Here is a 15792-nt window from a genome sequence, read left to right as displayed (position 1 = left end):
CCGAGCAAAGGCCTCCAGCTAATTAATGACCTTCATCGATCACTCACTTTGCTCGAGCCAAAGACCAGCCAAGATAAGTCCACTGATTTACAACTCATACTTATCTGATATTCTGATCGACTGATCCTTACTCATAAGCAGACCACGTGCTTATTTGTGAGAAAGCATGGCTATTTTACTGCCACATATCAGCAGCATGATACACTATTTTCTGGCGGTGCACATGTAGCTCGGAAAACCACATATATGCCTCTGTTCTGCACAAACAAACTATTTGTCATGCGTGCAGCATGATACATAGCACAATACATTTATGTCCCTACACTTGCCATGCAATTACACATGCATTTAATTGTGACCTTGCTCTCCTTTATCTCTAAATGAAGTCAACACACTCTTTATCTGTGCTGCATGCTTCTTCTGTTCTGCACATAACAATTTATGAGCACATGCTGCATGGTACATAGCATACTTGACGTACACTTAGTCTATGCACTTGATCTATTCAAACATATGAAATTCCAATCATACACATGATATAATTCTTCATGCATATTGTTTCACTCAATGCCACCACTAATTACACTCCACATTATTGTGGTTTTACGGTCATTGATGGTTGATCAGTCAGACGAGTGCATCTTTGCATCACTTTTGACCAAATTGGTCCCTCTACCTTAAGATATCTCATAATCACAGTAGCATCACACTTCATTTTTTGGCGTCACCCAAATTCAAATGAAATTTAAGTGTGCGTCTACACATATTTACAAGGTATACACATGTATATATCAACAAAATTCATGGCCAAATAGCAACTCATCTTCGATTGCTTATACACTTTGCTTACAATTTTGTCAAAGTACATATGCAAAATACTAGTCTTGATTCTACATACTCATGAACTAATCACCTATTCTGTTATAAGGAAATTCAATTATTTCTATGGCGCATGCACTCTCCACTACGAGTCGACGGACATTATCTGAGTACTTTATCCGCCACAAGCAATGAACCTCAAATCGGCATAAGATAAGTGCCTTCCTCTTATCTTTTCGCTCTTACAATTTGAGCTACCGCCGATGCCATGACTATACATGTCTCCATGACCCTTAAGCATGCCTATAAAATGTTAATAGCAACTTTACTACAAGTACATGCTACACACATACATGCTTAAATTCAATTACTTGTGACATGCATCTAGAAGCTTGTGACACTTATGACTTAATTAAACAAGCTCGGATAAACGACTTGTTCGGGTTTCGACTCGCTTGGGTATCGAGTATGGCTACGACTTGCGCTTGGGCCACGCCTCGCATGCTCGCACAACGCCTACACACTCAACTACACCCAACTTGCTCGAACAACCCGACTTGCTCGATCATGTCCAACATGCTTTACTTAAGCCCCAAGTTCACAAACGCTTCATACGATGTCACCGGGACTACTCCCACAAATTTATATGGACACCCATTACACTTGCCACTATCTATTGTGCGTGTTATATGGCCATAAGATCCACATATACAACTACCAATATTTTACATGTTCATACACATTAATGGAATATTGAGTTTTTCTACCATTTGGTATTCGCTACAAATCGAATTCTTTTCGCATTCCATTAATACGAGCGGTAACCAATACAACAAGCATTCTACATATGCGCGTTTTTTCATTGTGTAGGTTAAAAGAGTCCCTTCTTGCTTACGGAGCTCGGGGACTTGTAGGGGCTCCGTACCTCCCGGTTACTTATGCTTGGTGACATCATGTGTATAACTCCCCAACCTAGAAGCTCCTCTTGCTTGCGGACTTCGGGGACTTGTAGATACCTCTACTAGCATGACAAGTTTGCTATCTCACCAAGCATAATTAACACCCTCTTTGGGACACCCACAAGCCATGGTGAGGCCCAACCGCTACTTGCATCTTGTAGCCCTATGTTCAAGCTACGCTACAGTATCCAGAAGTAGCAAATCCGTCTCCGGGAAGCCACCTTTCCGGCCTTGCAAAGTTGCCCTCACAAACTAGGCTTTCTACACTAGAATAGTTGTTTGCTTGTCCCACATTGAAAACCATGTAAAGGAGATGGCTTCCTTCACCTATAAAAGGAACTCTCCTCCCACTTAAACACAATTCAATCCAATCTCATTACACACTTTGTAATGCACTTGGGCCGCAAGGCTCAACACACTAGTACAACATTCAAGTGGACGTAGTTTCCCGCTAAGGCGGGAAACGAACCACTATACATCTTGTGTCAATATCTCTCTCTCTCTAAAGCTAACTAGAGATCCCACGGATCACTAACGTTAACAGTTACGGATTCTACATGCTCTCAGTGTCAACAAGCTTAGGAATCACCTTTACACGCAATATTTCAATGCTCATATAGTATTGCAGTGTTGGAAAAGGCGAACTTCTATTCCAAGTTGGGCCAAGGTACATGGAATTCTTTTATTGATTTTTGAGAGGATGCTAGGAAGGTGTTGACGGTGGATGAACTGAGGTTTATGGTGGTGTTGCTATGGAGTAATTGGAAGGAAAGAAATACGGTGCAATTTGGTGAGCATCCACGGCCTCCAGAGGTTATTTATACAATGAGTGAGGTAGTTTGGAATGGCACATTACAAAACCAGGTTTTGAATCAACCTGGAGGTAGTAACGTGCATGGTAATGCATCAAGTGGATGGGTGCCACCTATTGATGGCCAATTAAAGCTTAATTGTGATGCCTCAGTTATTCATAATGGCAACGATGTTGGAGTGGGCATTGTATGTAGGGGTATGTTAGTGGCTACCATGGGTGAGCGATTGATGAGTCGGCTTTGCCCGGTGGCAGCAGAGTTGATGGCAATATTGATGGGATTGGAGTGGAGCATGGATCAAGGATGGATAAGCGTGAGCGTCGAGACAGATTGTCTGGAAGCAGCCCATTTGATTAATGGAACTGAGGAATGTCTTGCTATTGGAGGATTGGTGGTAGATAGAATTCGTTTCTTAATGGGTTCTATGGGTATTCAAGGTATTCATTTTGTTCCTAGAAGGCTTAATATGGCAGCTCATGTAGTGGCAGGTTTTGTAGCTCGTAATAGTGGGCGACATGTTTGGTTAGGGGTTGGGCCCTCTTGGCTCATGCAAGTCATCGTTGGTGACGGACCTATAACTGGTTTATGTAGTAGGGATGTGAGTGGAGATTTCATGTCCGCCACCGGTTGCTCCAATTTTTTGTAATCTGGTTTCCTTTGAATAAATGAATCATTCATTTAAAAAAAAAAAAAAAACAGGCCCAATACATCTAATTGTTACCCTCGATAAAAAGAAAAAGTAAAATACTATAAACCCACTCTGTGACCTCTGTCACAGCCCAGTCGACCCGACCCGCCGAATAAACCGGGTTAAACCCTGGTTTCTTAAACCTCAGACGAAAGCTAAGGAGGATCGCTGCACATGAAAATTCGCGATCAGCGTATGGATTTCAGGAGGAATAAGAGGAAGCGAACCAATGAGGTATGTGAATTACATTCTTGTTCTTGTGTATTTCAATTGAAGAATTTACGAATTTGATTTACATTAATTAGGATTCTGGAGAAGTCTGTACAAGAGAAGCATTGAAGACGAGAGCATTGCAGAAAAGGAAGCTGAAGAAGTTGCAGGTGTGTGTGAGCGTCTGATTCGTCTTTGTGTTGTAATGTGTGACTCAGCTTAACTTGGGAATGGTTTGTGTTTTGCCAGGAGCAGAAGGAAAGAGAGCTGCTGTCGAAAAGCGTTGAGGCCTTGGAGTATGGACTCTAGTAGGTTTCTTTTCTTGATAATGGATTTGTATTTTTTACTCTGTTTTGTATCCGAGTCGTGTTTGATATGAAGTTTTGTTATGCATTATTTAGGAAGTATAAGATTCCAGAGGGTGCACATGCTCTCCTTCAGTCATCGCGGAACGTTGGCCAGGTTTGTATTTGTGGTTTTTTTTTTTTGTTGGTAAATGTAATGGAGTTTTTCTTGCATATCTTTATTCCAGTGTTTTCTTCGTTAAGGTTGAATGGTTAAATGTGGCAAAGCTGGATTTGGAGTTACCCGAGTGCTTGCTGTGAAAGTGAATCTGAGTTGGAAATAATTCAATCAAGGCAGGATCTTGACAGGAAGGATCAGGTGCAATGAACGATAGTAGAAAAACAAGTCGAGAAGAACACATCTATTTCTTTGCACTGCTCTCAGGGGCTAGTTTGTGGTAGAAGACTTGACATGAATGCCGGATGTGCAGCTGTCTCACTATCTGAAAATGATATTATTTACACGTATGACACGTCTCTACGGGAAAACACAAATATTTTGTGCACTTCAAGCGTGAATGATGACAGTGAAAGCACAAACTCAATGGTAAGCTTCAAAATAAATGAATTGATTATATCTGTAGGGATTACCCTCAGTGTAACGTAGGAATATGATTTATGAACTAATAGTCCTCATACTGTGATTCTACAAGGTTTTTTTTTTTTTTTTTTATCTGTTATATATATTTTTTTAACTTCAAGTCCTATCATATGTGGATTTTGGTAGGGTATTAAAGATTCAAAGAGTTGATGAGCTCAATCCAATCAAGATGCACATGCACTTCATGACTTTGTTTCACAAAGTGAAAACTATAAACAGTAGTGAGAACTGTAATCATACCAGTTTGTTAGATGTCTACCTTTCTTCTAACCGGCATGCATTTATATATGAATACTTAGAGCTGTTAGTGGATTGGGTTTCAATTCAAATCTGTTGTTACTAAAAAGAGAATGTTAGATGGTTCAAGTTGATATCTGAATCTGCTAAACCATTAAGTTAGCTAAACAAATATGAATTGAGTTGATCCAATCCAGTAATAATTGGATCCAATTACATATAATAAATAATATACAATTCATTTTTTATGTTATGTTTATATGAATACTTTGACCTGTCAGTAGATTGGGTTTCAATTCAAATCTGTTGTTACTAATAAGAGAATGTTAGATGGTTCAAGTTGATATCTGAATCTGCTAAACCATTAAGTTAGCTAAACAAATATGAATTAAGTTGATCCAATCCAGTAATAATTGGATCTAATTACATATAATACATAATATACAATTCATTTTTATGTTATGTTTACATTTAAGTATTATATATATGTTAGAGTGACTTGAATTCTTATTCTACATTCAAAACACTTCAATGGATTCGTTATGCATTACGTTAGCAGTAATCTGTGGGCTTATCAGATTTCCTTTATCAAATCGGATTTAGAGTGATTTGGTTCGTAAGTGAGCCATTGACAAGTCTATGAATATCATTACTCTATGAATATTGTTAGTTTGTTACTGACTACTTGGATATGCAGGTGCATATTGGACAGGATAAGATAAAAGAGAGTCCAAAGCCAAATACGAGCTGGGAAAATGAATTAGCAGATTTTCCTGCACTGAGTTTTCTGAAAGATTCAAAGAATGGGCGGCATATATCAAGACCTCGTGAAGTTATAGATGCAAGGAATGATATTCCCATAGTAATGATGGAGCAAGAGATAATGGAGGCTATAAATGAGCATTCCACTGTAATTATACGCGGAGAGACTGGATGTGGTAAAACAACCCAAGTTCCTCAGGTTGGTTTGCTTTTACCGTTATCGTTGTTGTTGGTCTGTGATCATAAATTTTTGCTTGATGTTTCTAACAATTATTCTTTTATATATCCATGATCTTAATTCCCCTTGAACCTCCTTTTCTCATATTCGGTTGACATTTTGTAGTTTCTTTATGAAGTTGGCATCGGTTCAAGCGGGTGCCCTCTTGGAAGTGGTATTATTGGTGTTACTCAACCCCGCTGCATTGCAGTCACTGCAACTGCTAAGCGTGTGGCATATGAGCTTGGCCTACAATTGGGTGAGGAGGTTGGATTTCAATATAGATATGACAAAAAGATTGGTGAAAGTTGCTCTATCAAATTCATGACAGATGGAATATTACTATGAGAAATCCAGGTTACGTTAAGCAATTGCGATTTTTAATATTTCATGTTTTGATCAGCTAAGCATAGAAATTATGGTTTGAATGCTAATTTATCTATTTGGGTTTTACTTAGCTTGGAATCTGTTTGTATGTTGAATTGCTGAAAAAGGCAGACCCATTAGACTGGTGGACTCTACCCCCTTCTGCATTTTCACTATGAATCCCAATCCAGTAAGCCCAGTGGCTAAACACATCTGCCTGAAACTTGGTCATGGTTTTGGGATTGTAGGGTTTTGCTCAAGGCCTCAGTTTGGAGCCTTGATCAGTGAAGCAGGTTTTGGGGTGTTCCCTGCGGTTAAAAAACCATGGAGATTGGTCTTGGAATCGATCTCCCAGAGGCAGTGCGTTTGCAAGAATATGCGGTGCCTTGACACCCATTATCATAGTCTAGCATGCACACTGCTAGTGTGGCAATATAGCTTTCAGCTTTGGGTGTTACAGAAAACTATATATATTTGACAATAGAAATCTTGCAGAAAATATATTGTCTTGCTTAAATATTAACACTCACAGGATAATATATTATTTGTAGTATGTATGGATATATGTTTAAAAAATCCTGAGTTTTAGTCAGTTACCCCTTGTAATGAGATTTTATGCAAAGTGCTTATTTAATTTGTTGAAGTAATTAAATAAAAACTCTTTATTGTGTAGGGTGATTTTTATTTGAAGAGATACTCTGTCATAATTCTTGATGAGGTCCATGAGCGGAGCTTGTGCACAGAGACGCTCATCGGAATGCTTTCAGCTATAATTGGTGTTCGTCAGGTGAAGCTCAATACTGGTATTGGTATAACTTGCTAGATCTTATATGAGTAAGGGTTTGTAATCCACTGTCATAATCATTTGCATGTCATTGGCAGAAATTATATGAAGATCAGCAGAAGAAATTGCGTCAAGGACTATCAATAGTTCGTGAGAAAAAGATTTTTCCATTGAAGCTTGTGCTCATGAGTGCTACCATGCCAGTGGAAGACTTTAGAAAGATGTTTCCAGATCCCCCACAAGTTATAAATGTTTCGTCCAGACAATTTAAAGTAAGCACTCAGTTCTCAGCGACAACTGAAGGTCATTATATTAATGAAGCATACAAAAAAGTCTTGGAAATTCATAAGACACTGCCTCATGGAGGCATACTTGTCTTTCTCACTGGGCATCGGGAAATAGAGGAATTGTGTCAAAAGCTACGCAGACATTCAAGGAAACTTATTAAAACATCAATTGGAAGTTGTGCCACTGAAGGTCGTGAAATAAACTCTGTTGAGGAAATAAATATGAAGAAAGAAATGGAAGCATTTGACAGTAATGGTAATTCAGCCTTCCATCAAACTGATGGATTTAGCTATAATGATGAAGATCATTGTGAGATAGAGATAGACAAGTATGAGTTGGATTCTATATATGATGCTGAAATAGAGAGTGAGCTAGAAACTATTGGTGATGATAGGGATTCATTATGCCAAGATAAACCAGAAGTTGATGGTAATGTTGCACAAGCTTTACGACAGAATCTGACCATTGCATCACTGAAGGCCTCTTTTGAAGCTTTGGCCAGAAAATCTTCTTCAGACTCTACTTCAGCTTGCAGAGAACCTATCTCATGTACTCTGGATTCTTGCTCCAACCAATCCAATCATAGTTGTAGCTTGGGGACAAAAGGTGGGGTTGAATACCCTGGAAAGCTAGGTTCACTGCGTGTTCTTCCTCTTTATTCCATGCTACCTGCAGCAGCTCAGCGTCATGTATTTGAAAAAGTCAAGGAGGGGGAACGACTTCTTGTTGTGGCGACTAATGTGGCTGAAACCTCTTTAACTATACCTGGGATAAAGTATGTAGTCGACACTGGAAAAGTGAAAGTGAAGGACTACAATTTCTCAAATGGCATGGAAACATATAAAGTACAGTGGATTAGTAAGGCATCAGCTATTTAACGCGAAGGAAGAGCTGGAAGAACAGGGCCTGGCCACTGTTTCCGCTTGTATTCTTCTGCAGTATATGACAATGAGTTTCTTGACTGTTCCGAAGCTGAAATATCCAAAGTCCCTGTTGATGGTGTTCTCCTTCTTATGAAGGCTATGAAAATACCGGTGGGTTAAAGAAGTATTTTTGTTATTGATCTTGTTCAATTGTAATAACTGAATAGTTTGTTGATTGAATTTATGTTCCTTGTTAAAATTGATCATTTTCAAGTTTTCTTTACTTTATTTTTAGTACGAGGATATGGGTTAACTCTGTGCATTCCCCTGGCTATTTCTAACTTCTTATCATTGACATTATATTGCCAATGCGGGTGAGATAGGGTTCAATAAACCCTGCTTTTCTGCTTTCGATGTGTCACTGTCTTGATTTTTGTTCATTCTTTCGGGTTTCAATAAGAATAATATGCCTTTTGCTTTCTCTTTTTACGTATGAACTGTTCTTGTAATTTGATATTTTTTTTTTCGTTTTCTGTGTTTCCTAGGTATCCAAATTTCAGTTTCCTACTCCTCCAAATGGTGATACTATTGATGAAGCAGAGGATCGTTTGAAGCTCCTCAAAGCACTTGATAGCAATGGAGAGGTGACACCTTTAGGGAAGGCCATGGCTTATTACCCCATAAATCCTCGCCAATCTAAGATGCTCCTTACGGTCATTGAAATCCTGAATATGAAGCAAAGTTATTCCCGAGCTAATTTAGTGCTAGCATATGCAGTTGCAGCAGCTGCAGCTTTGAGTGTGTCTAATCCTTTTGACAGTCCATTTGAAGATAGTCACATAAAAAACTGACTCAAGTCAGAATGGAAGTTATAGTGCTCCAGTTAACAGTGAGTATATGGATCAGCAAGAGATACTGATTAGCAGGAAGAAACTGAAAGTGTCTTCTGAAAATTTTCATAGTAGCGGCAGTGATGCTCTGTCAAGAGCTTATGCTTTGCGAGGCTATGAACTTTCCAAGAGCCAAATGGGTTTCTGCAAGGAAAATGCTCTACACCCGGAAACCATGGAGGAAATATCCAAGCTGAGAAAGCAGCTCCTCAAACTTGTCTTTAATCCAAATGGTGTTTCAGGAGGTGTGAAGGAATTTTCGTGGATCTATGGTAGTCAGAAAGATGTTGAAACTGTTTGGAGGGATGATGAGAAGCTTCTCTCAGTCAATGAGGAACAGCTCTTACACCAAGCTATCTGTGCTGGTTGGATAGATAGGGTTGCCAAACGCATTGAAGGAAGTGCATATCAGGCCTGCATGGTCAAAGAGACAGTGTTCCTCCACTGGCGGTCACCTGTTTCTAAAATTGCTCCTGAGTTTTTGGTGTACAGTGAGTTGATCCAGACAGAAACCTTTCATGTATGGCATTACTTGTGTCAGTCCAGATTGGCTCGTCAAGTATGGTCTGCTTGCTATGTATGATCAGCGCTTGTGCACTTTTTCAAAAGAAACTCCGCCTTACTATGACCGTCAAACTGACAAACTATTATACAGTGTCACTCCACCTTTGGTCGTGTTCAACGGTGGGAGCTTCCACAACATTCTTTGCCAATTAGTAATTTTGATCATACAGGCGCAGTTCAAGCTTTTGCTTTTGCTTTTGCTTTGCTCGATGGCAAGGTTTTGCATTGCCTTAGACCTCTGCGTGAGTCCATGGCAGAACGTCCTCACACTGTTTTAAGGCCAGAGACAGCAGGTCGAGAACGGGTTCATAATCTCTTGGCGAAGCTGGGGAAGAAAAAGATAGTCAGCCGTGCTATGTTGATAGAGGTGTGGAAGGAAAATCCCACTGAATTGTATCCGGAAATCCGGAGCTGGTTTAAGGAGAGTTTCCACCAGAAGTTTAGGGAAATTTGGGTCAAGATGCTTTATGAAGCCCTTTTGTAGTATATACATGAATCAGACAATGGCTGGTTTCGAAACTGTAACTTGCATACCTTCATTGATAATCAACAATATTTGCTTGTTGCTTATGATAACTACAACACCACTTCAAAATGCAGTGAACTGTGAACAGAAGGTTTACTGAATGGGGTATTTCTGTGTTTGATCTGAACTTCGAGAAGTTTAACAACTGAACTTGGGCGTGATGAAAAGTATGGTTTGTAATACAACGCTGAACGCTCTTATTTTGCCGGGATGTAATTTTTTGTAAGAGATTGATTATGGAAAGTTGACATGCTGATCACTTGATTGCTTGAAGGTATTAAATGTTGTTGCTTGTGCTGCAGATCATTTTGGTATTTTTTATGGTTTTTGAATCTTGGGAAATTCATGTCCAATTGTTTTAGGTATATACAAAGTCGACCCATCCACGAATCCCTGACCCTGAAACTTTGGACAATGGTGTTGCTATTGTAAAGTTCATCAGGAGGTCACCAGTCTAACAGGAGTATCGCAAAAAATCCTATATAATCCAAGGAGTAATGCTAGATGAACCACCTTTTGGAGAACCACTTACACTTAGAGCCCACCTTAGGTGACAGCTTATGTGGGGTATCCATATCATTAAAGCATAATTTCTTATTTTTATATATCTATGTTTTCTAAATTACAAAAATTCCTTTTTTTTTCCTTTTTTCTTTTTTACTTTCTTGATTTTATCTTTTAAACCCTGTTTTTTTTCTTTGTGATATTATCTGGGCAACGTCTTCTCTATCAGACGTTGTTTTCTTTTCTCCTCCTCTCACCCCTCCTTAACCCTCTCACCTCTTCTTCAATTGATCAACGCCTTTTTAATTTGATCTTGGTTTCCTCGCAAGTATCGTCAACAAACGCTCTGCCTAAACGTGGTCAGTTCTTTGTTTTTTTTTTCTCCTTCTTCGAAAGAAGAAGAATGAAAAAAAAAACTAACCACATTTAGGCAGAGCGTTTGTTGACGATACTTGCGAGGAAACTGAGAGCAAATTGAGAAAGCATTGATCAATTGAAGAAGAGGTGAGAGGGTTGAGGAGGGGTGAGAGGAGGAGAAAAGAAAACAAAGGCTGATAGAGAAGACGTTGCCCAGATAATATCACAAAGAAAAAAAAAAGGGTTTAAAAGATAAAATCAAGAAAGTAAATAAGAAAAAAAAAGAATTTTTGTAATTAAGAAAACATAGAAATATAAAAATAAGAAATTATGTTTTAATGATATGGATACGCCACAGAAGCGGCCACCTAAGGTGGGCTCTAGGTGGTTACCCAAAAGGTGGTTCACCTAGCATTTCTCTAATCCAAGTTCTCAACTACATAATCAAAAAAATCCTATATAATCCAAGTTCGCGACTACATTCGCACAATATTTTTGTTTGTTTTTCGACAATGGATCAGTAGATTCATAGAGGATTCGTAAACAATTTGAATCATCCATCCTACGTTGTCGTATGGTGGTAATGGTGGAGCTCAATTTAACACTAAAGCACCATTAAACAAGTTCCAATCACGATCACTCCTTCATTGAGAATTCCATTATCATTTGTTGGAAGATTTGGGAAAGCCAGAAATAATTACATCTTCAGGCAAGTCCCTCCTGTTTCAAATCTGGTGGTTCATCCAGCGGCCTCAAGTGGGAATAGCTACAGAATCCATAATCCCTCCACTTCCAAGTGTCATTCCAATTCCTATGATACAATCAGGTGGTACCAAATATACCAACATATTTTAAGACCAAAAAGAAGATATACCAAAATGTTAAGCAAGTGTAATAGAGGATGAAGCAAAGAAGGAAGATGGGTTTACTGAACTTTTGACAGAGGAGTCAAGTGGCTGGGCTCAAACTAAATATGTAGATAGACCCCCATGTGGAAGTCGGATCATGCTCACATGAAAGAACATGAGTAGTGCAATTAGGTATTACCTTTCTTCCTTCTTTCCTTGATGCACCGTGCAATCCACGACTCCATGTTTCTATATTGCAAATTGCTTAAGCTTCATCCTTTTCCATTTATGTGATAGTTGTTTTTTATAAGTGGATCATGAAAGAACTTTAATTTGCTTTCCTCAAGTCGGTGCCAAATAGCAAACTTGCCACTTCCAAACTTGGATAGTATGAAAGGCTAGTGTAGCAAATTAGAGAATGTCCTTGCTTTTTGAGAGAGGAATATGACTACATCTTCCCCATTCTACTTGTTCAACACATGCTCAATATCTGCGTACACCAGAAGCAATTGCTTGTATTGATTTAGTTAGTTTCACATGTATTTTAACTTATTTTTGGTCGATTTTTAGATAAGTCAAGATTTATCAATATAATAGCTGTCAAATATGATATCTAAATTTCAATTGTGGAAGGATCTTAGTTTCAACGCCTCCAATTCTTACGTTTCTTCATTTATGTATGACTTTACAAGAAATGTCATTGCATATCATTGTAGTGAGAAGAGTCGCTTGAAATTTATTTGAATTTATTAACTTTCATTCTTGATACTTATAATAATATCGAAAAAATATTTGATAAAATGCCTCATTCATGACTCCACTTGTGTAAAGAATTCACATCGTGACGGTTTACTTGGGAGGAGAAATGTCGGTGAAGCAGTTGAAGATCGGAGTTTGCATTGGGAGGGAGCAGAGAGCATTAACATAGGTAACATGCAAGCCATGAGAGGGTGTGATCGAGTGTCTACGGGATATTTGGACCAGAAAAACGAAAGGGATGGGAGGAGCGCAGGTTGGGCACTTTTGTCATATCGCCGCATCAACCGCAAGAGGAGGCCCCTCAGCAGCTTTGGGTCATGTGCTCTGCTCAGTGCAAGGCACATGGTGAGAGACAAAGAGCCTGCCTTTTCAACCGAAGCCTTTTCTTTTCCTGAATTTAGTACTCTATCTTATCTTGAATTTAATCATAGAGTCTATGGATTAAAAATTTTGCACCATTTTAGTTACCGGGCATATATTGTTACATTTGTGATAAAAATTTGCGGTCTTCAGTGTTTTCATAATAAAATTATAATTCGAGTTTTCACATTATTTGGTGTATTTTAGAATTTTTGAACTCTTAATGCAATTTGATATAAAAGTTTTGTTTTGAGTGATTTCTCCCAAAACGATAACCAAAGAGGACTTCTATAATGACATATGCTTTCAGCTGGAATCAAACTTCAGAGGTGAGACTTGAGGATACCAAAATTAAAAACTCGCCCAAGCTGAAGCTGAGTTTGCTATCTTAACCACACCTCAATACAATTTGATATAAAATTAGTTTTATAAGATAAAATCATACCGTTGATTGTAGCAAATAGACGATGAAAAAGAATATTAAGATACATTAATATTTTTTATTTTTTAAGATAATGTCGGTGAATTTCCGTAATGTAGATACCTCTCACTATGCATGGAGGATTTGCTACATCACCAAGCATAAGTAACACTCTCTTTGGGACACCCACAAGTCATGGTGAGGCCCAACCGAGACGTGCATCCCGTAGCCCTATGTTCAAGCTACGCTACGGTATCCGAAAGTGGCAAATACGTCGCCGGGAAGCCACCTTCCTGACCTTGCCAAGTTGCCCTCACAACATAGCTTTTCTATACTAGAATAGTGGTATTTGAGTCCCACATCGGAAACCATGTAAAGGAGATGACTTCCTTCACCTATAAAATGAATGCTTCCTCCCACAACTCAAGACATCCCATTACACACTTTGTAATACACACATAGTATAATAATCAAGTGGACGTAGTCTCCCGCTAAGACGGAGACGAACCACTATATTTCTTGTGTGTATGTGTGTGTCTCTCTCTCTCTCTCTCTATTTATCGTTAATTAGAGATCTCTATGGATCCAAACGTTAATATTTGCGCCGTCTGTGGAAAGCCAACACAAGGGCTTCGTCACTTACCACTGAGTTAAGACATTTTAACATATTCTTAGCGGCAACTTGTGCCATCGGCCAAGTCAACGCCGAACAAGTCTGGTCAACGCTGACGAGTTTGGTCAACAGTGGTCAAACAATGGTCAACGACCATCTCAAAAAAAAAATGGTGCAAATCTTCTCTGGACACCTAGAGATTTGCTTTGGACACTCTACGCTCCTTTCTCATATACACGCAGCTTGCATCTTCAGCGGCACCGCCGATCTCGATCAGCGGTAATACCAACCTTTCTCAGCAACACCCAGCGGCAGCGTAAAACTCCATTCAGCGATCCCTAACATCGATCAGCGCCATCCGCTAGGCTTCACCGCCAAACTTATTCAGCGGCATCGCCTGATCAAAGCCAGCTCCAGTCAGCATCACCCCCGAGCTCCAATCATGGCAGCACCGCAACGCCAAGAGCTCTCCGCCAAAGAACCATCTTTAGCACTAAAGCTCCGCCACCACTAGCTCCGCTGGCCAAACACCACAGCTAGCACCAGCAGCAGCAAGCACCCAGCAGTCCAGCGCCGGCACATTACCGCCAGCAAGCCTTGCTCTGCCAAACAAGCTCTTTCAAGCAACTTCAGTCGCACCGCTAGGCCAACGCCAACAGTGGATCCCATCTGCCAAGCACGACACAGCTAGCTCCAAGCGCTAACAAAGCCTTGACGGAGCATCAGTCTCCGGCCCTCCGCTGATGTTCCAAGGCCCCGCTGGGCAAGTTCCGCTAAACAACTCATCCGCCAAGCTTTCGTCGGCGGCACCGCCCAACTACAATCACAACACCGCTAGCTTCAGCAACGATCACCACTAGCCAAGAGCCTTTCTGCTAACCAAAGCCTAGGGGCCACTACCTGCCAGCGCTAGCATCAAGCTCCATCGGTGCGCTGCAATCGTAGCCACCACCATAGCTTACCATGCCAAGATTATCATCTTTTCTGGGCACCCATGTTCAATCCATCTTCTCTAGGCACCCCCCAGACCTCTCAGCACCGAGTAGTTCTTAATTCTCTCTCTACGCGCTCGAACACCCATCTTTGATTCTCCGCTGTACTTCAGCCCCGGCCATACCTCAATCAGAGTCAACACGACCCTCACTCAAAGCACGACGTCGCTGAATCTGTGAATCATGAAAAGCTAAGTCCTTTTCTCTATGCAGTTTTGTTTACCTTTCGGAGTCGCCGATATTCAAATATATATATGCTCTTCGACTTGCTCCGCATTCATACTTCGCATGTGCCGCTCAACAGTCTGCAATGGTGTTTGCATGTGCACACGTCCACTTAATTTGTTTTCAGTCCAGGTGTCCGCTGAACAAATTGTTAGACATGCACATATGATTCTATGCTAGACGCCTCAGTTAGCTTTATGCTAGTACGTACTGCATGCATGCAGCCATACACGTACAACTAGCTTAGCTAGCTTGCATAATTGTCAAACTGCCATTTACTTAGACATGACTTTGTGATGCATGTGAACATGTTATTAACTATCCCTCCAGTCGTATGTTAGCTGCATGTGCCTTGTTATCAACTTGTGGACACCTATGCATGCACTATTAAGGTAATTGTCACATCTTTGTCAGTTAAGTCCTGAGACTAGTACACCCAACTTGCTCGATCATGTCCAACATGCTTTACTTAAGCCCCAAGTTCCCAAACGCTTCATACTATGTCACCGGGACTACTCCCACAATTTTCTTTGGACACCCATTACACTTGCCACTATCTATTGTGCGTGTTATATGGCCATAAGATCCACATATACAAATACCAATATTTTACATGTTCATACACATTAATGGAATATTGAATTCTTCTACCATTTATCGCTTGCAACAAATCGAATTCTTTTCGCTTTCCATTAATACGAGCGGTAACCTATACAGCAAAGCATTCTACATATGCGCGTTTTTCGTCTCATTGTGCAGGTTAGACGAGTCCCTTCTTGCTTA

General features: G+C 40.0%; 1 pseudogene; it reads left to right on the top strand.

The window, feature by feature from the left end:
* Positions 1-3383: 3383 nt before the first annotated feature.
* On the top strand, positions 3384-10189 carry LOC112185848 (annotated as a pseudogene).
* The last annotated feature ends 5603 nt before the right edge of the window (positions 10190-15792 follow it).

Source organism: Rosa chinensis, chromosome 2 (genome assembly GCF_002994745.2).
Source record: "Rosa chinensis cultivar Old Blush chromosome 2, RchiOBHm-V2, whole genome shotgun sequence".
NCBI lineage: Eukaryota > Viridiplantae > Streptophyta > Magnoliopsida > Rosales > Rosaceae > Rosa > Rosa chinensis.
This window is presented reverse-complemented; position numbering and strand designations above follow the sequence as displayed.